The 23,987-nt window shown below is 39.6% G+C and overlaps 1 protein-coding gene and 2 long non-coding RNA genes across 5 annotated transcripts in view; 2 read left to right on the top strand and 1 right to left on the bottom strand.

Annotated features, from left to right (window-relative positions):
• Positions 1-1,330, top strand: part of LOC139076092 (uncharacterized) — a 32,637-nt gene extending 31,307 nt beyond the window's left edge. Inside the window, exon 3 of the long non-coding RNA XR_011527345.1 lies at positions 1,198-1,330. This is a non-coding gene — a long non-coding RNA (uncharacterized lncRNA). The remainder of the gene's footprint in view (positions 1-1,197) is intronic.
• Positions 1,331-13,703: 12,373 nt separating this feature from the next.
• Positions 13,704-23,987, top strand: part of PPARG (peroxisome proliferator activated receptor gamma) — a 130,389-nt gene continuing 120,105 nt past the window's right edge. The window contains exons 1-2 of one of the 3 annotated variants that reach the window (XM_070576489.1): positions 14,202-14,465; positions 14,698-14,788. The gene's annotated coding sequence lies outside the window, so the exon portion shown is untranslated. Of the gene's footprint in view, positions 13,841-14,201; positions 14,466-14,491; positions 14,789-23,987 lie in introns of those variants that run through there. The other 2 variants (XM_070576488.1, XM_008525651.2) reach the window with 2 other exon arrangements.
• LOC139076093 (uncharacterized) lies at positions 18,278-19,141 on the bottom strand. Its single transcript, XR_011527346.1, has 2 exons — positions 18,938-19,141; positions 18,278-18,663 (listed from the first exon to the last, which is right to left on the bottom strand). It is a non-coding gene; the product is annotated as an uncharacterized lncRNA (long non-coding RNA).

Raw genomic sequence — 23,987 nt, 5'->3', positions numbered from 1 at the left:
TGCCTCAGTTTACTCATCAGTAATATGGAGATGACAATCTTAATAATAATACTGCTTTAACTCAGAGGGCTATAATGAAGATTAAATAGCACCACACCTTACAATGCCTGGTACATTGTAGGTGTTCAGTAAATGTTTCTGACTGACGTGGCTTCTGCCTCCATCTTGTCTTTCACCAAAGGTACCAGGCCGGTCCTGTTGACCTCTCTGTGCCGTCTGAGAGTGTTATCTGCTCTCTTCCCTCGACGTCCATGATACCAGGCCATTCTCGTCTTTCTTTTCTCTGCTTCTCTAGCTTTCCTTCCCAGATCCCACCTATCCCTTAAAAGCTCACTTTCTCCTGAGGTTTCTTCTCAGCCTGCTCACCGTCTTGCTCTCTCCCTGGTCATCTCATTCACAGCAATGGGCTCAGCTGCTAGGTAAACAATGACAACTCCACACTGTATTCCCATCTTTGACCCCTTTCCAAAGTTACAGGAACAGACAGCCAATTGCCTATGGGTATCTTTACTTGGACATCCCCCTAAACACCTAAAACTCAGCATGGCTCCCACCGAGCCCCTCTGTGCTCAACTCAGAAACCTGAGTGTCAGCTTAGACTTCTGCTCCCTAGTGCAAATGGTTTCTGCTGTGTGTGTGTGTGTGTGTGTGGTTTTTTTAAAGATTTTTTTAAAATTTTTTCCTTTTTCTCCCCAAAGCCCTGCGGTACATAGTTGTATATTCTTCGTTGTGGGTCCTTCTAGTTGTGGCATGTGAGACGCTGCCTCAGCGTGGTCTGATGAGCAGTGCCATGTCCGCGCCCAGGATTCGAACCAACGAAACACTGGGCCGCCTGCAGCGGAGCGCGCTAACTTAACCACTCAGCCACGGGGCCAGCCCGTGTGTGTGTGTGTGTGTGTGTGTGTGTGTGTGTGTGTTTTAAGGCCTTAGATCCTACCTCCTAAATATGCCTGTGTGGCTACCTTCTATACATCCCAAAGAGTAAGCTCAGGTATTACACCTTTGGTTAACTTTCCCATTAACCATCCCCTTCCCCAACCTGAGTTAGATTCCTCCCCTTTCTACGTAACCCCATGGCACCACGTAATGCCACTTTCATAGCACTTATCCCATTATATTCTACTTTTTTTTTTTTAAACTGGTCTGCCTTCTTTATAGGGCTGCAAGCTCCCTAAAAGCAAGATTTTTGTCTTTTAGGCTAGAACAGTGCGTGGCAGAGAGGCTGTGCTTAACCAGGATGTGACAGTGAGTGTGTACTATCCCGCCATTAACCAAGAACGAAGCTGGATGAATTCTACTGCTTTCTTAGGCGTACTATTCTTAGCCTAGAATTTAACAAAACCATGAAGACAAGGCTCCGTGACAGTACAAACAATTTGCAAAACAGTAAATCTGTTCCTAGGTAAGTAAGAGTTAACTGCATGCTGGAGTTCAAGGGAGACTTGCCAAGTCAATAAATTACTTGCTGTTTACTGAATACCAACTGTTTCCCCCACATACTGAATATGTTTACTATTTCCATTGCTCACATTTCTTACTGAGAGTAATTGGAATTAATTTTTTTTTTTTCGTGAGAAGGAAGAGATTCTTTTGGTAAGATATCATCTTAAATGATGGCCCTTAAATACTTGAAAAGCCGATTCTTCTGTCTTGACTGGGACTTGGATTCTGTAATTCACATGCTAGAGAGCAACACTGAAAATCTGGCCTTGTATTTTGAGTTCTAACAAAATTCTTCAGTTTACCACTTCTGACCTTTTGTTATAGTGGTGGTTCTTAAGTTTTTTTTTTGTTTTTTTTTTTTTGAGGGAGATTGGCCCTGAGCTAACATTTGCTGCCAATCCTCCTCTTTTTGCTGAGGAAGACTGGCCCTGAGCTAACATCTGTGCCCATCTTCCTCTACTTTATACATGGATGCCTACCACAGCATGGTGTGCTAAGCGCTGCCATGTCCACACCCAGGATCCAAACCCATGAACCCCGGGCCGCCAGAGTGGAATGTGCACACTTAACCACTAAGCCACTGGGCCGGCCGCTGGTTCTTAAATTTTAATGTGCATAAGAAGTGCATCCAAGTCAGGAAAGGAAAGAAGGAAGCAAGACTGAGAATAATGATGAGAATTTGGCTTTATTTGAAATCTTTCCATTTTTTATAAGAAAAATTTGTTCATGTATAATTTGTGTAGTTAAAAATAAAATTTAAAATATCACCTAGGTTGCTTCTTTTTTTCTTCTGCACCCTGGCTCTGAACCAGCGAACCCCGGGCCGCCGAAGCAGAATATGTGAACTTAACGGCTGCGCCACCAGGCCAGCCCCTAGGGTGCTTCTTAAATTTAAGATTCATGAGCTCAACCAAGTGGTTCTAATTACTTTAGGAATCCTAGAGTCTACCTTTCTGGGATTAGAAACAAACAAATCAACGAAAAACCAAAAACGAAACACTAAGTGTTTGGTGTGCAGCTAGACTTGAGAACCACTGATTTTCAATTTTTAGATAGAAGTACTTTTGAGTCATCTTGAAAGTCAACAGTAAATACTTCTCTCAAAAACAAGAAGGCAAAGTAGCAACAATAACCAAAAAAATGCTGAAGAAAAAAACACTACCAATACTGCACACTAAACCAAAAACTTGTCAGTTTGCCAGAATCCTGAGATTTATCTTAGAAGTAGTCACTAATTATATCACATTTTTTACATCAGGTAGTTTCCTTTCTTTCCCTGTCGGTAGAAAGAAGAACCTATTAACTTCTATGGTTACCCACCAGGACCTAATCTTTAGGTTTCACACATAAACAAATTGCTCTTACTTCATTGGTTCATTTACAAATATTTGTTGAGTACCTACTATGTACCAGGCACACAGCACTTTGTATGTAAAGTACTAGGATTGGGGGGTTCTTCCTGTTTGGAATAGAGTGTTATTTTGAACATAATACTAATTCAACAAGTGTATGTTGACTCACTGATTAAATTTAGTGGAGAGAATGCTACTATTTGAGCTCTTTTGAAGTCTCTACAAGAATGCTGTCAGAAAAGTTGCATTGTTAGAACCAGTGAGTACGAGGAAATCCTCTTGGTAGTTGTGGTATTGTGGTGACATCAAATATAAAGCCATATTAGAGAATCTTAGTGTAGAGTTGAACAGGACATTGAATCCTTTTTAAATAAAAAAGGCAGAATTAAAGGAACTAAATAACACACGTTTAAACTAGAAACGTGCTGTATGATCAATTGGATAATTTTCAAGTCAACTTGCAAGAGAGGGCCAAAGAGTGTTCCCATCTGGAGAATAATTCATTCTAATAAATCCGTTATAGCAGTATAGTAAAATGAAGGGCTTGACTCTTATCCCAAGATAGTAGACTAAATACATGTATTTACCAACCTCCCGTGCCCCAAAAGCCCTTTAAAAAGATTAAGGCCAGACTGGTCCATAAGGCACGTTTGTGTGAATTAGGAGAAGTCAGCCCTTCTTCCCAGTAGCATGAGTGCATGGCTAGGGTTTCAGACTTTCCTTGTGCTCTTGGCCGGCACCCTTGGGCAGCCTTAGAACCTGTGCGACAATCTGCGATAGCCCTGGAATAACAATGACAAAACCAGGCAGGCGGGCGAAGCAGGGAAAAGTAAAAACCTGCTAGTTCTCACTCAGGAAGGGGAGGATATAAATAACCATTTTTTTCTCAACATCGTTTTTTTTTAATTGATATAATTCACATACCATAAAATTCACACGTTTAAAGGAACAATTCAGTGGATTTTAGTATATTTAACGAAGTTGTACAACTATTACCATTGTCTAATTCCAGAACATTTTATCACCCCAAAAAGAAACTGTGCCCGTTAACAACCGTTTCTTCTTTTCTCCTCCCCCATCCTCTGGCAACTGCTAATCTACTTTCTGTCACTGTGGATTTGCCTACTCTGGACATTTCATAGAAATGGAATCATACAATGTGAGATCTTTTATGACTGACTTCTTTCTTTTAGTATAATGGTCCTGAGGCTCATCCATGGCATAGCAGGCATCGGCACTTCATTCCTTTTTACTGCTCAACAACATTCCATTGTATGGCTATACCACATTCTGTTTATCCATTCACCAGTTGGTGGACGTTTGTCTGGTTTCTACTTTTTGACCTACTATGAATAATGCTGCTACGAACATTGGTATACAAGTGGCTTGACGTTTTACAAGAAGCTTATATTACTTCTGTAACTTTTAAAATAATCAGAAAGACAGGGAAAAAAATCATTATTTATATAACATGTCAAGGCTATGATTTCTTTTTATTTTCTATTCTGTTTTTTTTTTCTACGTAGATGTAAATATCCTTTCATTGTTTGATTGTATTGACTTTAGTTGCCCATATATTACAATGGTTATTGATTTTCTGGTTTGTAATCTTTATTTGTTTTAGACAACATTGCATGCTTATTTAAGCATGCTATATGATAGATAGATTAAAAACTTTTTTTTGAATCTCTGGAGATACTCAAGGATTATATCACTGAAAAATTAATAGTGAGAATTACGTCTTACAGAACCAGACTAAACATTGCCATAAATGCTAATAATTTGCTATCATTTATAAATTATGCAAGCCATCTAGGCCACTGAAATTCTATTTTGTAGGAGAACAAAGAGGTCAACAAAATTTATCTTTTTTAAGGAAAATTAGCCCTGAGCTAACTACTGCCAATCCTCCTCTTTTTGCTGAGGAAGACTGGCCTTGAGCTAACATCCATGCCCATTTTCCTCTACTTTATACATGGGACGCCTACCACAGCACGGCTTGATGAGTGAACCCTGGGCTGTTGAGAAGCAGAACATGCGAACTTAACCACTGCACCACCAGACCGGCCCCTAAATTTATCTTTTTAAAGGTGTGCTTTTTTTTGGTGAGGAAGATTGGCCCTGATCTAACATCTGTTGCCAATCTTCCTCTTTTTTCATTCCTCCCCAAAGCCCCAGTACATACTTGTATATCCTAGCTGTAAGTCAATCTAGTTCTTCTACGTGGGATGCTGTCACAGCATGGCTTGATGAGCGGTGTATAGGTCCACGCCCAGGATCTGAACCGGCGAACTCCAGGCTGCTTAAGTGGAGGGCATGAACTTAACCACTCGGCCACAGGGCTGACCCCTAAATTTATCTTTTTAAAGCCCTGTACTTGGAAGAGTCACCTTCCGACGACTTCAGGAATAAAGTAATTTTTAACAAATTATGCAGAAATTAACCTGGAGGAAATTGACCTTCTGAAATTTTATGGAGAGAATAAATGGATAGTTATAGGAGATTACAATCAGAAAAGTACTTTGGGGAGGAAAATATATCCATATATCCATGTTATAGTGGTAGGAACAGTTGCTGCCAAGATATAAAGTCAATAAACAAAGTATTACTCTGCAGTAAAGTATACACATCCCCTAACTCCCTCCCCCACCTCCTCCCACTAGTGTACAAAAGTTTCTAAATATTTAAATACAATTCAGACCAACCTACCAGTTACACAAACATTTAAAATGCAGTAGAAATGCAAAACAGAAAGAAAAAGTCTGCCCCATGACAAAGCGTCACATCCAGAAAGGGCCTCCAAATTTTGTGTCTTGGATGTCTGAAAAACGCCCCTTTAGGTGTCAATGCCAGGGCTGGCAAACTAAAGACTGGAAAGAAAGCTGCTGTAATGGCCACAGCAGCAAGAAGTCTGTCGGTAGCTTAGCTCACATCCTTCACCTTCAGGCATTCAGGCATTTAAGAAATAGGCACCTAGATGTCAGAAAACCTCTTCTGTAAGAGGATAAGGGAAATTATATTACTGAAAAATCAGTTGGAACAGAATATCTGAAACCACTCCAACAGGAGTCCCAGCTCTTGAGCTGTGGGTTCCAACTTCCCAGTCCTCAGACTTTGCTCAAAATAGAAATTGTGTATCAATTGTGGCTGTTCAACGTATCAAGAGCAATGTTGGCACATAGGTCCAAAGGTTCAAAACAAAATGATGTTCATAAAAACAGAAAGGCCTGTGGCTAGCTAAGGAAAGCTCAATTCAATAGCTGAGCCTGGGGATTTGCATAAATGAATATTAATCAATTTTGTAGACATAACCAATGAAAATACCACCTCGAAAGGTGATTGCATTTATGATATTACTATGTTTCAATAATAAGAATTTACTGAGAGCCTACCACTTGCCATATGTAAGGCATAATATAAGCTAGGACCACAAAAGTGAATAAAAAACCCTGCCTTAGGGGGTATACGGGAAATCTCTGTACTTTCCCCTTAATCTTACTGTGAACCTAAAGCTGCTCTAAAATAGTAAAAGTCTTAAAAAAAAAAAAAATCACTGCCTTCATGAAGTTCACATTCTAGTGTGGGGAGACAAACAATAAACAAATAAAAGTTTAAAAATATAATTTCAGGTAGCGATACACAGTATGAGTAAAAATAAAACTGTTAAGAGAGTAAAGAACGACCGTGGTGGAAGACCTGTTGATGAGCTGACATTTGAATTATTTACCTAACAGTAGGCTTGGGCTTGCAAGTTAAACACTCGGCAATCAATTACTCAACAAACACCGATCGCCCACTTATTTGGTTTTAAGCATTGTAGCGCACTAGGCCCAGGCATGAAAAGATCAATAAAACATGGCTTCTGCTGTCAAGGCACATCTTAGGAAGGGAAGACAGACACCTCACCAACAGCCTATGCTGAAATATAACAAGTGTTAGACCAGGAGACTGCACTCCGTGCAGAGCACCAAGCAGAGGCACACAGGACACAGCTAGGCCCAGGGAGGTCTTCCAGCAGCAAGATTAAGGTCTTGCAAAGCTTCCCAGCCTTCAGCACACAATACTCACTGCACAGCCCAAGTAAGCAGTAAAGGAAGGTAAAAGAAGAACCCTGCTGGTGGCTGAAGGTGACCACCTGCCAGGGCCTGCCAACCCAGCCCCACCCAGCTGTCTCACAGCTTAGGAGACCAACATCTGCTGAAATCTGTTCTTGGCATAGGCATACAGGCTTGTTTTGTTTTCATTTTTTGTTGTTGTTGTTGTTAGCAACCGAAACTGCCATAACTACCTTTCCCCAGATCCACGTTCCTTGCCCACTTCTCAGCCTGAACATATTTATGTCCTTAGGTCCTCTGGAATTCCTAGTGTGCAGACAATGGTCCTCTCAGCAATGAACATCTTTTACAACTTGCCCATGATAGACATTAAGAGTTGAAAAAGGGTCAGTGGAGAAACTTTTCTGATAAACCTAAAATCTCCTAGAGCAAATCATTTAAACCAATGTTTAAACAGTAGACTTAAGAACAACATTTTAAAACAGTTTGAGGGGCTGGCCTGATGGCGCAGTGGTTATGTTCGCATGTTCTGCTTTGGCGGCCCGGGGTTCGCTGGTTTGGATCCGGGTGTGGACATGGCGCTGCTAGGCAAGCCATGCTGTGGTAGGCGTCCCACATATAAAGTAGAGGAAGATGGGCATGGATGTTAGCTCAGGGCCAGTCTTCCTCAGCAAAAAGAGGAGGATTGGCAGCAGATGTTAGCTCAGGGCTAATCTTCCTCAAAAACAAACAAACAGGGGCCGGCCTGGTGGTGCAGCTATTAAGTGCGCACGTTCCACTTTGGTGGCATGGGGTTCGCTGGTTCAGATCCCCGGTGTGGACGAGGCACTGCTTGGCAAAAGCCATGCTGTGGTAGGCGTCCCACATATAAAAAACCAAACAAACAAAAAAACAGTTTGAAAATTTTATGATGAAATGTGTTTTTGGTATTTGCTTCAGAATTATACAGAAGAGAGGGAGGTGGGTGAGGGTACAGATGAAACAAGATTGGCCATAAACTGAAACTAGGTATGGGTACAAGGGGGTTTCAATATACTATTCTGCCTATTTCTATATATGTCTGACATTTCCATCATAAAAAGTTTTTGCTTTTTAGTTTTATATGACAAAGCCTAGGATCTATAAATTCACATGGGTGTTGAGAGAAAACCATTCTCATACAGAAATCTGGGGTTCATAGTTATTTCAAAATCTACTTATTAGACTAGTGATTTTTTTTTTTCCCTGATGAAGATTAGCCCTGAGCTAACCTCTCTGCCAATCTTCCTCTACTTTATACATGGGTTGCTACTACAGCATGGCTGATGAGTGGTGTAGGTCTGCACCTGGGATCCAAACCCGTGAACCTGGGCTGCTGAAGTGGAGTGTGCCGAACTTAACCAGTACACCACAGGGCTGGTGCCTAGACTAGTGAGTTTTTCATGCAAAAAAGATAGTAGAGTGTCCATGTATATTGATGACTAAATATGATGTATATATGAAAAAAACCCTTCAATTTAGCACCCAAACTGTGCTTTAATATATTAAGGAGTGCCAATCAGAAAAAAACATTCTCAGTGCTTTCATTCAGTTGATAACGTTTATTGAGTTCCTACTAGGAGCCTGACTTGGCACTTTCTTGTGTTATCTCATTGATGACATTATGAGAATATATTATATTTTCATTTTATAGATGAGGAAACTAAGTCTCAGAGAGGATGAGTCTCCTGTTCAAGGTCACAATGAGCAGAGAAAAAAGTCAGGGCTCTTTTTATTCTACCAATACTTAATTAAAACAAAACTCTTGAAAGGGAAAAAAATAGAAAGTAGGACGACTTTCCCATTCTGAAAACTCTACTACGCCAAAGTGACCAGCAGCTCTCTTCTTCCTAACATCTCCTTGCTCTACTTCCTATCTCCTGCTACTTAGAGGCCATTCTGATATGTAAGATAGGTCAATTTTTAGGGGGAAAAGTGGAGAAAAATTGACAAATCAGGGCAAAAGGCTCTCTTTTATTCCCTGAAAATCAAAAGTATTTTTGAGCCTTTAAAGGATGTTTTCAAACCATTAAAACCTTAAAATTTAAATAGTTTAACTCAAAACTATTGAAATTACCAAATGGAATTTCCAAATAGAATTAAATACCATTATTTAATGGTATAGTAATTTAAAAAGGTGTTCACAAATTATGAAAAATATAATAAAATATTTTCAAAAATAGGGAGGGGCCAGCCCAGTGGCACAGCAGTTAAGTTTGCACGTTCCGCTTCAGTGGCCCAGGGTTCAGCGGTTCGGATCCCAGGTGTGGACGTGGCACCACTTGGCAAGCCATGCTGTGGCAGGCGTCCCACATATAAAGTAGAGGAAGACGGGCATGGATGTTAGCTCAGGGCTAATCTTCCTCAAAAAAAAAAAAAGGAGTTATTTCATTCAATATGAAAGAGTATTATTGAAGAAACGGCCTTAAAATTATGTCTCTTTCAATTCTTCCAAATTATCTAAAAGAGAGCTCTAAGTTGGGATATTAAGAAAAAACAAAATACTAATTTGGGTATATTCTCCATGTCTCTTATTTTGAACCAATATATATCTGTATTATATTGCAACGTAATGATTCATATATAATCAAGCATTAACTATTAAAATGTTCCAGAAAAAAGATTTATTTATGAGCAACCACTCAAAACAGAAATAGAATGCTGAGTTAAGCAGAGATTTATAGTGAAAAGATCAAGCAATTTGAAATCAGAGGAAATGGGTTACAAGCCTGGGTTTGGTACTTAAGACCTTGTAACAAATGGGCTAGTCATTTGGTGAGGGGCAAGGTAAGAGGGGACAGAATTGGGAGAGGAGGAGAAAAGGACCTTAATAAAATTCAAAGTAAAATTGGGGGATTGCAGGTAAAATTGCATACCTAGATTTAAAAATCGTGTATAGGATCGTAACAGAGACATTCAGTGTGTGTGGGGTAGGTGTGGGTGTGTGGGTGGGTGTTTGTTTAACCTGTCCAGCATGTTGAACCGGTTATAATTTTTTAATTTTAAATTAAGATCTTCTAAATCTCCTGGGAATTTATGGCGTCTAGAGATTGGTAAATGGCATCTCAGATAAAGAGGAAGAGCAAGTGTCGGAGCCACGATTGCACCCAGCTGCCATAAAGAAGAAATTCGACTGGGTGACGGGAAATGCACTACGTTAAGTTTCCCAAACAAACTGTAAAATGGCTAAATGTCACTATCAATGCCAATATTCCGGCTGAACCCTTCAAAAATAAAATTTGAGTCATGATTTAAAATTTTTCCCTTAAAAAGTAATATACCAGTATTTGAAAATCCTTGAGGTTCGTCAATGGGGCTAGTGTAAGTATACCTGGAGTAAAATGGGAATCAATTCAGTTATGGCCAACTCCCACTGCTAGACCTGCACTTCCTTCCCAATATAATAAACATAGTATGCAACTATGAACCTGGGAACAAAGTTCCCCTAGTTGGAAGTAAAGCAAATATATCTGCAAATCTCAAATGAGATAAACAACTGAGTATTAACTGCAAAAAAATAAGCGCTGTGGGACCAAACATCAATATTTGGAAGCAGTCTTTGTGTCTGGGGAAAACTGAACCAAGGCGTAATTTTTTATCTCTAGAAACTACGTATGGACGGGACTGGATGAGCACGCTGCTACAGGGTGGAGACCACATGCTGTTTATCATTTTATCCCCGGCACTTAGCAGAGGGCCTGGCACAAAATAAGCACTCAATAAATGTTTGTGGAATGAAAGAATTCTACAACGACAGTTTATACAGCGTTTTTCCAACTTTCAAAAATGTGGCCCATAGTAAGAAACAAATTTTACGCCAACTCCCGGTACATACAAACATGCACATATATAACACAAAAGTTAAGAAACAACACTTTCTCTAATTCTGGAGGTGCATTTTGATGGTTTCTGTTTTCTTCTGTTCTGTTTTGTTGACATAAAAAAAAAGTTGGTTACGACCCAGTAAATTGATTTCATAACCCACTAATGGATCAAGACCAATAGTTTAAAAAATAGATTTATGCTATTTCTATTTCTGTTGCTTAACTTCTTACATTTATAGGCTTCCCGAACTATGAATCACTTTTAAAAATCACAAATTTTTTTTACCTAGAGGGAGTTTAGAAAGTATTCAGAACAACTCTAAAATGTCACACCAGGTAAGCGTTCCCTGTGGTGGGATTCTCTTTAGTCAGTGTGGTTAAATTACTGGAATTTACCCACCAAAAGCAGATTGGCCCTACCTCACACCATACACAAAATTTAATTCAAAATGGATCACAGACCTAAACGCAAGAGCTAGACCTATAAAACTCTTAGCAGGAAACCTAGGAGTAAAATTTTATGGCTTTGGATTAGGCATTGCTATGCCACCAAAATAAAAATAGATGAAGTGGATTTCATCAAAATTAAAAACTCTTGTGCTTCAAATGATGCCATTAAGAAAGTCAAAAGACAGCTTACAGGAGGGAAGAATACATTTGCAAATTACATATCTGATAAGAGACTTGTATATAGAATATATAAATAATTCTTATAACAATAATAAAAGACAACCCAATTGAAAAATGGGCAAAGGATTTAAATATACTTTTCTTCAAAGAGGATGCACAAACAGCCAATAAGCATATGACAAGATTCTTGTACGATTAGTCATTGGGGAAATGCAAATCAAAACCACAATGAGATACTACTTCATACCCGTTAGGCTGGCTGAAATGAAAAAGATAGACAATAGCAAGTGTTGACAAGGATGGGGAGAAATTAGAACCCTTACATATTGCTGATGACAACGTAAAATTGTGCAGCTGCTTTGGAACACAGGCTGGCAGTTCCTCAAAAAGTTAAACATAGAGTTAACATATGATCCATCAATTCTGCTCATAGGTATATCCCCAAAAGGAATGAAAGCTATGTCCACACAAAGCCTTGTACATAACTGTTTATAGCAACATTATTCCTAATAGCCAAAAAGTGAAAACAACCCAAAGATTCACCAAGTGATGGGTAAATAAACAAAATGTGATATATCCATACAATGGAATATTATTGGGCCATAAAAAAGGAATGAAATACTGATACATGTTCCAATATGGAGGATCCTCAAAAACATTATGCTAGGTGAAAGAAGTCAGTCACAAAAAACCTTGTATTATTTGATTCCATTTATATAAAACGTCCAAAATAAGTAAGTCTATAGAAACAGAAATAGATTAGTGGTTGCTAGTGTTAGGAGGAATGACCGCTAATGCATAGAAGGTTTCTTTTGGGCGTCATGAAAATGTTCTAAAATTAGATTATGGTGATGGTGGCACAACTCTTTTAATAAACTAAAGATCACTGAATTGTACATTTAAAATATATGGTATTTAAATTTTAGATATTGTAAATTATATCTCAGTAAAGCTGTTACCAAATAAAAAGCAGATTGGGAGCCGGTGTATCCTCCAGTTCTGCAGTCCGGGTTCAAGGGTTCGGATCCCAGGTGTGGACCTACACCATTTGTCAGCCATGCTGTGGCAGTGACCACCTATAAAGTGGAGGAAGATTGGCAGAGACGTTAGCTCAGGAAAAAAAAAAAAAAAAAGCAGATTGAAACTCTGGAATGATCAAGAAGTAGGATGCATGCACCAGTTCTATGCCTGAATGTAGAATGTTGAGCCATGTGAACCTGACCACCTAAACGACAGGCAAAGAAATGGGATTTTTCAGTAGTCAATAAAATGGTCTTCCTTGAGGTCCCTATCTAGCTGTGGCTCTTAACTTATTTTAGGGGATGGAGTGGAAGGACATGAATCTGTCCATTTAAAATCTCTGAACCTTCTGGGAAGTGATACTCATCCTCTGTAAATTTACTTCAAACTACAAATGAAGACCTTCTGCACTAGAGGGGAAAGAACTAAGCATTCCTAACAAATTAAGATACCAAAGGACTGGAGAGCATCCTGGGCAAGCCACTGATAAGCTTCTTGAAGTCAGGGACCTTATTCATCTTTGCCTCTCCAAGGAGGGCCAGGGCTAGAACAGGATGTTCAGTAAATGAGATTGGACGAGGGGAAAGAAAGGCAGGCCTCGAGTCCAGAAGAACAGAGGCTTTCTGACTGGGCGTCTGTCGTTCGCTTTGGACGGATCTTGATGGAGAGCGCGCCAGGAAAAGAAGCTGCCCACAGCCTACCCGGGACGTTTATGAGGCAGCATGCCCCCAAAACTGCTTCCGAAACTTGAAAACTTGAGATTCCCATGCCCCACGTCCCGCCCCACCCCCACCCCACGTGTCTGGGTCCCTCACTGTAAGAAACACTGCTGAAGAATTTAAGAAATTCTGTTAATGAGTTTAAGAAATGCTTTTAATGATTAAAACTAAAACTCTGTCACTTTAAGCGAGTAACGAATACCAGGGTGAAGTACAAATGCAAAAGGGGGCCGCTGAAAGTGTTCAGCACCGTTAGATTATCAGATAAAAACCAGGTGACGCTAAATATGCTCTAACTTAATTTTACTTTTTAAAGAATGTCGTTGCAAAGAACAACTTGAGAAAAAAATCTCGCAGACCACTGCGCCAAGGGCGAGACCCAGCGGCCTAGAGATGGAGGGCGGGCTCCGGGTCCCCACTCCTCGGGCTCGACCCTGAAGTGACCGTGGGCATCTCTGGGAGCTTCGCCCGGGTCCCTCCTCTCTAAGATGGGACCACTTCTGGGCCGCCTCCCAGCGGCGGCCGTGAGGAACAAACGAGGCCGGGCGCACGGAAGGCGCTCGCGGAGAGCCGGCCGCCGCGGCCAGGGGCCCTACTGTGCGCCGGGCGGCGGGCCGGGGCCGCGCGCTCCCCGCCCGTCCGCGCGCCCCCGCGCCCCCGCGCCCCCGCGCCCCGGCAGGCGGGGCCCACCGCGCTCGGAGCCCGCGCCGCCGCCTGGGGCGCTCGGGTCGGCCGCTGGGACGCCGGAGCGGGGCGCCACGCCGCCGCGGCCGCCGCAGGTCAGCGCCGGGGTGCCCGGCGGGCCGGGGGATGCGGGGCGAGGGGACCCGGAGGGAGGCGCGCGCTGAGCCGTCCGGGACGGAGCGGGTCGGGGCTGGGCGCTCGCGGGGCTGAGGGGACCGGGACTGACAGGGTCTCTGGCTGCGGGGCGGCGGTCAGAGGGTCGTGGGCGAGGGGACCGAGGCTGACAGTCCCCAGGGAGGCTGGCGCCCCGAGGAGCCGTCCCGGCGTGAGGGGCGCACCAGGCGGCGGAGGGCACGGGCTGCCCCGCGAGCGCCTCCGCGAGCCGCGGTCCCGCACCCGGCGCCACGGGCCCCTCGGGGGCGCGCCTGCGGGCGATCCGGGAGAGCCGGGACCTCTGGGGCCGAAGCGCGGAGTCCCGTGCGTGTCCGTCCCGCGGCCATGGAGTCCTCCTGCTCGGACTCCAGAACCCAGGCGGCGATCAGTGTCTGTGGGTCGCAGTGACAGTTGAGCAAGGGGCGCACTTGGGGTCACCTAGCCTCAGCGCCCTTAAGCACTGTGCTGGCCCTGGGCCGCGTGGAGGGGCTGGGATGTGGGCTGGGTTCCCCAGGGCTGTAGGAGATGGAGGAGGCGCCCCCTCCCACACCGCCAAGGTTTGGAAAGGTAGAATTACGGTGTCGTGGGCTCCCACACGTGCCAGGCTCGAATACTGCTCCACTCTGTAGTCGAACTGAGGCAGGGAGCGGCAGGGTGGCTTAACAGAAATCACGGGTCCCACGGCAGAGGGGGTGGAAGGTGGCTGTGAGTTGTGGTACTTTATGCCTTGGTATTTGGGGAGGAGCCTAAGGTAAGGAGGCAGAAACTGGGAGTAACCTATCTGCTGCTTTTATATAAGGTCAGTTGTTAGGTAAAGAAGGGGCCTTTACCTCTGCTGGTGATCAGAAGGCTGCATTTCTAAGTTTTCCTTGTTAGCTCCCATCGCTTAGGTGAGTCGGCGCACCGTGTATTGCATTTTGTTGAAATGTTTTGGTGATGTGTTCAAAATCTGCAAGATGATGCTGATGAGTATATTATATCCTTGTTATTTTGCTGTGCTCTTGTTTACCTGAGAATCTCATGCACCTGGGTCTGAGGATAATGGTTGGGAAAATAGCGTCAATTATTTAGGAGAAAGTAGTCTGCCATGAAGAAGCTAAAGTTTTTCTTCCTCTCCTTTCAAGATTGGGGACAGAGTGTAAAATTAATTTGTATAAATTATCATCCAGAAACAAAACCAGGCAAGATGATGAACTGAGTAGTAGGAAACCTGTTGCTGGAGAAACTTGATTTTGAAGCACATTTTTTTAACGTCAACTGTTTTTGTCATTCATGAAACAAATTGTAACTGGAGTTACTGAGAGCAAGTCAGTAACTTACTAAAGGACCTGGGCAGGTCTTTGGCATCTCAGTTGTTCCGTGGCAGTCTTCCTGTCTGTAGCTAAGTGATCGATGGCTGACTGAAAGCAGAACCAGCCTGCTGGTGCTAGATGATTTAGAAAACCCTGCTAGTAGAGAGACTGACAAAGACCTTCACTGTGGCTTCTCTCTCAAGAAACACCTTTCACTCCTATGAAAGTTGAACAGAAAATGCTCATAGGTGCTGCCAGTTAGCATTCGAGGTGGTATTGCAAAAGATTCCGTTCCAGTTCTGAAATAGTTTTTGTGTTGTCTATTGTCAGTCAGATTCACTGTGAAGTTAATATGGTACTTTGGTATTCTTTAATATATGAAATTGTAAAACTAATGTCATGTTCGCCAAAAAGTGACGTTTGCTACAAAACCATCCATTTTTGTCCTACTGTATACTGCATATAATTTTTCTCCTTTATTTGTGATGTTTGATACCTCACTTGCTGATACTTATATCTTAAATTAAAAGATCTTTGAATCAACTAGTGACCATCTCAAGTTTTTGCAACTCACTGGAAGGAAAAAAAATTAGTGATTTTGTTTTTAAATCGCAATTCTTTTTCATATTTAGGAGTTTTTTCTACCTTTTATCACTATTGTAAAACCATGGCATCAGTGAAGTATAAGGGTTTGGAGAATTCCAGGCTGAAGTTTTTTAGGCACGGTTTGCTCGTTCTTTTAAATTTAAAAGAATATAATTTCTTTTTAAAATTAAAACTAAAATGTCCACCAGCATCATGTTCTTTGTTAAATTTAGAGTACTTGGAAAATATTTTTGTGGTTGGTATTTTTAATAATTAAATATATTATTTTCTTTGAAGGGACCAGTTTCCATAGTGTTCACTTTTTTCCATATTTGAGAACTACATTTAAAAAATGATAAATTACAATTTAAAAAATCGGAATATTAATTTCAAAATCCCTATGATGTTTAAAATTTATACAGGAGAAAAAGTGTGGCTTTAGGAATATGAGTTAGAAATGCATTACTGATCAAGGCTAATTGCTTTTAATTAGTGAGTTATATGACTCTAAACAATACTGATTTTCTCTTCTGTAATTCTCTGAAAATAAAGGTGTTTACCACTTACTTTAATTATCAAGATAATTATGCATGTGAACGCTGTGTGAAAGGCACTGCTGTGAAAACATATACAAATATTATAATACATTTCATTTAGTTTTCAAATTGAGGAAAGGTTGTTAATAACAGGAGACTTTAGTGGAGTGGGAAAAAAATGTTAAAGTAATATTTTACAAATGTTTTATGTATCCTGCCCTCTACTTTCGTTTCTTTCACAGGGTCTGTATATGCCCAGTGGATAGGTGAGAAAACGTTGGTCATTCTAATTTGTGGGTGTTCTTCTTCTGAATTCATTGTCACTTGAATTTGGAACTATATATCATAAGGTGTGGCAGACGTACTGGAAGAATTTTTTGATCTCTTAGGATTCCACTAAATAAATATAGTAGAGAATTTTTGAATCACTAGTCAAGAAAACCTGATTTAAGTCACCAGTCTATAAGCGTAAACATATGCTCTCCACCTTAAAAATTGTTAAACTGAATTTCTAACTTGCTTCTCTTATTTTTCCTAGCAGATCTCCATATTAAGGTAGTTGATTTCTTGAGTTCTTCCTTACTCTCCTTCTTTAAGGCCTAAAAGCAACAAAAAGGTCAACGATTTAAAATGCTTACGAAGGTTTTTTGAAACTGATCTAATTTGATTCCACAGAAGTTTAGTAAGATCTCTGAGTAAACATCTTGAAAGCTTCGACAGCCCCAGCGTAACATATTCAGTCAGTGTCATAGCATTCTAGATAAAATTTAAAATTGAAGATTATTTGAAATCTTCCTGGGTTTTAAAAATTTATTATTTGTCTTTTATCACAATTCAGAGGTAGATTTTGGGGTTTTATATGGTATATATTTCAAGTCTTATTAATAGAAAAATTTTATAAAAATTGTTTTAATTTTTATTTACCTAAAGTACTTAAGTAGGTTTTAGAAGGAAATTAGCTCAAATACAATAGGACTTATTTTGGGGAAAACTTTTGTAGATGTTAAGACAACAGCTATCACAAATAATAGTATATACTTAAATTATTTTTTTATTTTTTAAAACAGGCTTATATATTCTTAATATTTTTCTTCAGTAATCAATGCACATCAGTATTTTAATACCGATATTTCATTCAGAATATGAATGTTGACATTTTTAACTGGTTCAGTTAGTTTATGGGGGCAAGTCACTTATCCTTTCGAGCTCTTCGTTTCCTTATCTGGGAATAGGGAAAGTATTGTAGTTATTGTTTCATGCTTTTTCGGGTATGATTTTTAAGACTTTATCCGTAAACCGTGTATCTTAAGTGATATGACTTTGGCTCTGAATTTAATCGAGCTGATATTTTAAAGCGAAGCTTCATGGTTGTCTCCGTCATAGCTAACTCTTTTATAGATGTTAATAGTTCACCCTAGTACTAATTTTGAGGTTATTGCTAAGAATGAACTGAAGATAATGCTTGCCGTATGGTGATCAATTTATAAAATGTTTCTGGAAATATAGCATCATTATTCAATTTAAAATTATATTTCTTATTCCCTGATGACTTCAGACAAAAGTCAGCGTAGTGCTTATTTTTGTTTTATTGATATCGTCTTTGTGAGTCCTGTGTAGACACAGTGTGGATCCTCTTGTGTCAATATTGTATATCTCATGCGTCTAGAAGGCACAGATTGTGCTTTTATTGGATGAAGTTCTATTCTTTACATGTTTTGTGGTGTACTCTGTACTTATTGTATGTCACCCAGGAGCAAGTTTGTGTCACAGCCTAAAAGACAAATGGTGACTTGTGCTTGTCATAAGAACTGGGTCTCTTCCTAACAAGCTATAACCAAAAGTAGTCTTTTAGTGGCTCAAAAATTAATGCCCCCTAGTAAGCCACTAATTTACTAGTAGGGAATAATTGGAAAAGCATGTAATTAACCGTGCATCATCCAAATAAAGCATTTAAATTCTCCTTATGAATTGTTAAATAAGACATTTTATCGTGAAGTGTCTCCTATGTAAGAAAGTAAGCGGGCTTGGTCCCAGGCTGGAACCCCACTCTGTTCCTGGAATATGGAGCTACACAGCCCAAGTAGGACATAACCAGAAGGATGGGGAAGCAGAGGGCAAAGAAAGGCTGGGGCCAGTGCCTGTAGTTGAGTGAGTGCTCCATTTTCCTGTGCCTTCCCCTTTTGGGGTGGGGAGCGGGGAGCAGCATTGACTTCCATCTCTTAATAGTGCAGTTTGTGCTTTCCCAGAGTCCTTGCTGTGCCTTCAGCTATTCCAGTGACCAGGCCATCCTTAACTGGAAGATCTTTGCTGAGACAGATGCAGTGGGTCTCCATTCCCTGCTGTGATTGATTTCTCAGATACAAAGGGAAAAACAATGAAGCAATCAATTCATGCAACATGAATCAACTAAAATAGAGATTTCTAACCTTCCAGTCAGAAATTAAACTAGACCATATAGTAGTTGAGTTCAATTTGATTCAGTATCTGTTTATGAAACATTTTAATTCCACTTCATTGATTTTAGAAAATAAATTCATTGTTAGTTTTAACCGATGCACTATTTTTTTTAAAAAACTTTAATTTGTGGACTCATCTAAGAGAATTATACTACGTGGATAAGACTTACTGAGACAGATTTTCTGACCTTCTGCGAAGAGTTCAGATTAGCATAAACCGGGGGTGAGAATTCCTTCACAGTTGACGGCAGATAAGGAGAAGGCAGATATGAGGGGGTAGAAAAGTAGGGAAATACCCTGAGTGGGAGTGTGAGAGATCTGAGTATGGTCACCTCCCACAGTAAGTAGGTTGCGTAGTTACTGTGCATGGATCTAACATAAAAGGTTGGTTTCTAAGAATTTACCTTGCTCCTCAGTGACACCATAGAATTTCAGAGTAGGTTTAAATTCTAAAGTTGCCACTTAGCAGTGTTACTCTCTCTGGCTCTATAAATTGCTTCAGGAGAGAATCTGGGAGAGTGAATGGCAGGAGGATATTCTTATCCTGTATGTTGAAGGAATAAGTTTTCATTTATAGTGAAGGCAATGAGGAAACGTACCTGTCAGACTACCTGTGTACAACATGAAGTGCTGGAAAGAACCCCGTAACCTGACTCCACCCCACTGGCTGTCACGCCACCTGGAAAACTGTCTTTGTCATTTGAAAGTTTGGAGTCTACTTTCAAAATGCCAGTATTTCTAGCAAAGTTAATTCTTTAAATCACTATCAGCAAAAATTTGAGAGGTTATTTCCTGCTTTCCTTGCTACCTGAAAATAAGGCCTTTAAAGAATAGGAAACACACTTAGAGTTTGAAAGAGGGGATCAGGAGAAAGAAAACGTAAAGTGATTCACGTCCCGGTTTCTCCACACACCAGCTTTCATGTAACAAAATATGAAAATAGCCATTCAAAATAGTCGTGATAGGAAAGGATATATTCGCCCATATGTGCCTTTGTTTTTCTCTTAAAAATCAACACAAGTTGTAATTCTTCCTTCAACCATTATTTTCTTCAAAGAAAACAAATTGTTATTTCCAAACATCGATTTACCTAGGAAATGTTATCAAGATTAAGGTTATGAGTTAGTAGTTGGTTAATGTAATCAAATGTCTATTACTTCTATGTCTTTTTATTTTCTCTGCGATGTTAGACAAATTATCTAGTCTCTTCATGACTTCCTTCTCCCAGGCTTTGAAAGTAGCTTTCTAATAGATTGAAATGAGAGGAATCTTTCAAGCACGTCAGAAAAAATCTGCCGAAGAAGTATGACGAATGCTTAATGCTTTGGCAGATCCACAGATCATAAGATTTCATACATGCTTTGTTTTTTCTTTTATTTTTTTTGTCTGAAATAGTTGTGGCAAGCCAACACATCTCTGTTAGAAATTGAAGCTTCGTAGCCACCTCAAAAGCGAGTTCATTAATTCTGTGAATCAGCTGATAGGCAGTGCTTTATAGTCAGGCATGGCCACCCTCCTGCCTATGACTAAGCTCACTGTTTACTTGTCCGTCACTTTTTCCGCAGTTTTGCTGAAGTCTGAATCCAGAGCAGGGGATCCTGAAGTCTTACCTGGCTGAATGTTGTTCTTCTCTGTCACTTATAATTACCTGTGTAAACAAGTTTTTGATTGCATATGGAAAAGTACTTATATAAATTCTTTCTCTTCTTTTACATGGTGGATAGAGTTATGAAAGACAAAAAACATGAATGGTGTATATATAAATAGGATACTTTAACAAATTATTTGCATATGTCAATAAAATCCAGAAGAGTGAAGAAAATACCCAGGCATTTGCCAATGTAGATTACTACATGTTTTCCTAAAGCATTGGAAACTAATTAGAAACATCCTGGCTTTATTTAAAGGCAATATAATATATTTTTAAACTTTATTTTCATCAAGGTCCAAATTTGTTGGCTGTTAGGACTAGGGCGGTACAATATCTATAAAAATATAGATTATCCGTTTCTTGAAGCAAGCATTGACTGAGTTTTACTCATCTATCTCCAGCATATAGCACAGTACTTACTAGGCACTCGATAAATATTTTAAGAAGAATAAAGAAATGGTGTAAGGCCGGGGTTCTCAAAGTGTGGTCCTTGGACCAGTGGCATCAGCATCTTCTGGGAACTTGGTAGAAATGCAGACTCTCGGGCCCCACCCCAGACCTACTGAATTAGGAACTCTGGGGATGTGTGTTAACAAGCTCTCCAGGCCATTCTGATGTGTGATGTCTGTTTTGGAACCCTTCACCCAAGATGATTCTTGCATTTGATCTGATAGCCTAGAGCTCCTTGGTCAGTGCACTTAGTTTCGATTATTTTTAGGAGGCCTTACTCTTGCCTATAGTTAAGTTCTTTGCCATATTCTCCCCATTGGTGGAATCTCTTGGGATCATCCTGTGAAATTAGCCCCATTGGTTTGGCATGTTATTACTTAGAGAAGCTCAGTGTTGTTGTCAGAAAGCTTTTATCAAGAAAGGCTAGCTAGCTCAGCTCAGTCTAAGTGTCACTGGTTCTTCTCGCCATAGAATGGTTGCCAGGAATCCTGGGTCTCCAAGTTCAAAGACTACAGCTTCAAAGACTGGATTTATAAGATCACCGAGGATGATTCACCCCTAGAGGACTCACATTAAACAGACTTACAAGATACAGATTTGTAAACCTCAATTCCAGTTTAATAATTGTAGAAAATATACCCTTCCTAGTGATTGTTGATGAGAGTTTTTTTTTTCTTTAGTTCTAAAATTCTATGATTCAGGAATTGAAGAAACTTGTACTCTTGTGTATCTCTGGTGTCACTACGATTTAGTTCAGGCTGCTTAGAAAGCAATTGGATGATATATTGCACACTTTGATGTTATACCGCCACTTCTGGGACTTTTTCCCAAGAGATGGAGGATATAGGAAAAACCACATACACAAAGACTTTCATAAAAGCGTTGTTATAGGAACCAGTATTTGGAAGTAACTTAAATATTTAACTGCAGGGGAATGGTTAAGTAAATTATGGTGTAATCACTAGGTGGAATGTTACACAGTTATCAGTGAAAATTTAGAAAATTACTGGCAAATCTGAAAGGTATTAAGTAAAAAAAGTAGCATAAAAATATATGTGCAATATTGATTGCAACCTCATATAAACATACGTACATGGAAAAGTCTGGAAGGGAACATACAGAAATTATGATAGTTATATGAAAATAGTGAGGTTATGGAAAGCTTTTTGTTTGTTTTTATATTTTCCTCTTTTCCAAAGTTTAGCCATATAAAATTACTTACATAATTAAAAGCATCCATTTATAGCTTTCTTTTTTTTAGTGTGCCTATGACCCTGATCAGTAAAGATCAAGGCAAAGAGTAAATTAAACACTGAGAATCCTCTAGCTATTTTATTCCTTTAAGGCCATTGAAGAAGTGTAAGGCACTGCGTGAATTCTTTCCTGTTGTACCCAATTTTATTTTCATAATTAATTTTTTTTCACATATGGAGTTTCCCTGTACTCTTTGCTTGACTAGCCTCTTTTTGGGAGGGAAAAAAAAAAATCCTGTCTCTCTGTTCCAGCCTCTTAATTTTCCCAGCCGTACACAAGGTTTGATTTTGCTGATTTCTTTGGGCTGGTGTTCTATTTGATCTCGAGCGTACACTGACAAGCAGCTTTTTAAAAATAGTTTCCAGAGTTATTTTATTTTAAAGCCACCTTCATTTAAATTTTTTTCTAAAAAATATGTATACTTATTGTGGGTTTTTTTCCTAAAATTGAATAACCTCATGAAGGAGTTATTTGGTTTTCCAACTCTTGACAGAATGCTGAACTTGTAATTGTAAATAGCAGCCGATACAGAAGCATATGAAGGTGAACTGTGACTACAAATGGTCATCATGAGACCTTGATATAATCGGTGGTAATATAATTTTTGAAGTAACAAGATTTAAAATAACAAGTGAGTAGAGTTTTCCAAAGTCTAGTGAGCCCTCTGAGTGAAAACGGTGAGGGAATGTTTATACATGTGTATGAAAGTGTATATATGCACACACACAGCAATAGCCTTTGAATTAATTAATTTTTCCTTTTTTCTGTTACATTGTTCTAGAAATCCCAAAGGGAAAATTAAGTGGTTTTGCCTTTGACCCCGATTACAGGTTACATTTTTCATGTCACTTTCTTTGGGACTTCTTTTGAGAAATTTGTATCAGCTTGATGTCTTTAGAATAAACTTTATCTTAAGTGAAAAAGTTTTAAAAACTTTTTAGAAATTTTATATCAGTGATACTAAATATTTCTCTTTTCTGTCTGCCTCCCCTGTTTCTGATGGTTTAATCCTTAATGCAGCTAACAAAATTCAGCTCATAGCTCTTAGAATTTGCTTATGGGTAAAATTGGTGTGATGGTACGTCAAAGAAGAAATCTACTGAGGAGGAGCTCCTTTTTAAGCTCCCTTTATTTATTCAGCAAATATCTATTGAGCTCCTACTTAGTGCCAAGGGCTGTTTTAGAGAAGGAGGATAAAGCAGTGAACAAGACAGACAAATTCCATCCCTCCTGGAGTTTACGATTATTGTTATCGAGATTTAACAAGAACATTAGTGGGAGAGATGGTGACTAAGAGGAGGCAGTCATCTTGGCCCTTGCTGTGGGACTGGGCAGCCTTGCTGCTCCAATGTGGAGAAAGGTGGATGTCGTTGAGAATGTCCAGGGATGTTTTTCCTAGATCTCTTAATATTATATTGTTTTAGGTTTTATGTAGGTGTAATGTATTGTATATTGTATATAATGTATTTATTATATCACTTTATTTTTCTCTTGGTAATAAAGTTATTAACAAAGGAGATAGGAATGCATCCTTTGTTAATAAGGTATTACTATTCTTGAAAATCCAAATTACAAGGTGATTATTCACTTTGCAGAAGGATTATTTATTTTATAATGCTCTCACAATGGGTATATTTAAGTGGTTAACCAAGTGAATTTAGTTCATAACTTTATTTACACCTAACAAAAATGTAAAACAAAGTTCACTGGGACTACCCCATTAAAATTTAAAAAACTTCTTTTTCCTGAGAAGTAAAGTTATCCACTTTCCTTTAAAAGCCTATTAAGAACTTTTACATATTAAGAATATATTATTTGAGTAAAAGGTGACCTGGATCCCATTTCAAATTATTTATTATAGCTAT

This window comes from Equus przewalskii, chromosome 15 (genome assembly GCF_037783145.1).
Source record: "Equus przewalskii isolate Varuska chromosome 15, EquPr2, whole genome shotgun sequence".
Classification (NCBI taxonomy): Eukaryota; Metazoa; Chordata; class Mammalia; order Perissodactyla; family Equidae; genus Equus; species Equus przewalskii.
The sequence above is the reverse complement of the archived record's forward strand: the minus strand, read 5'-3'. Positions and strand labels throughout refer to the sequence as shown.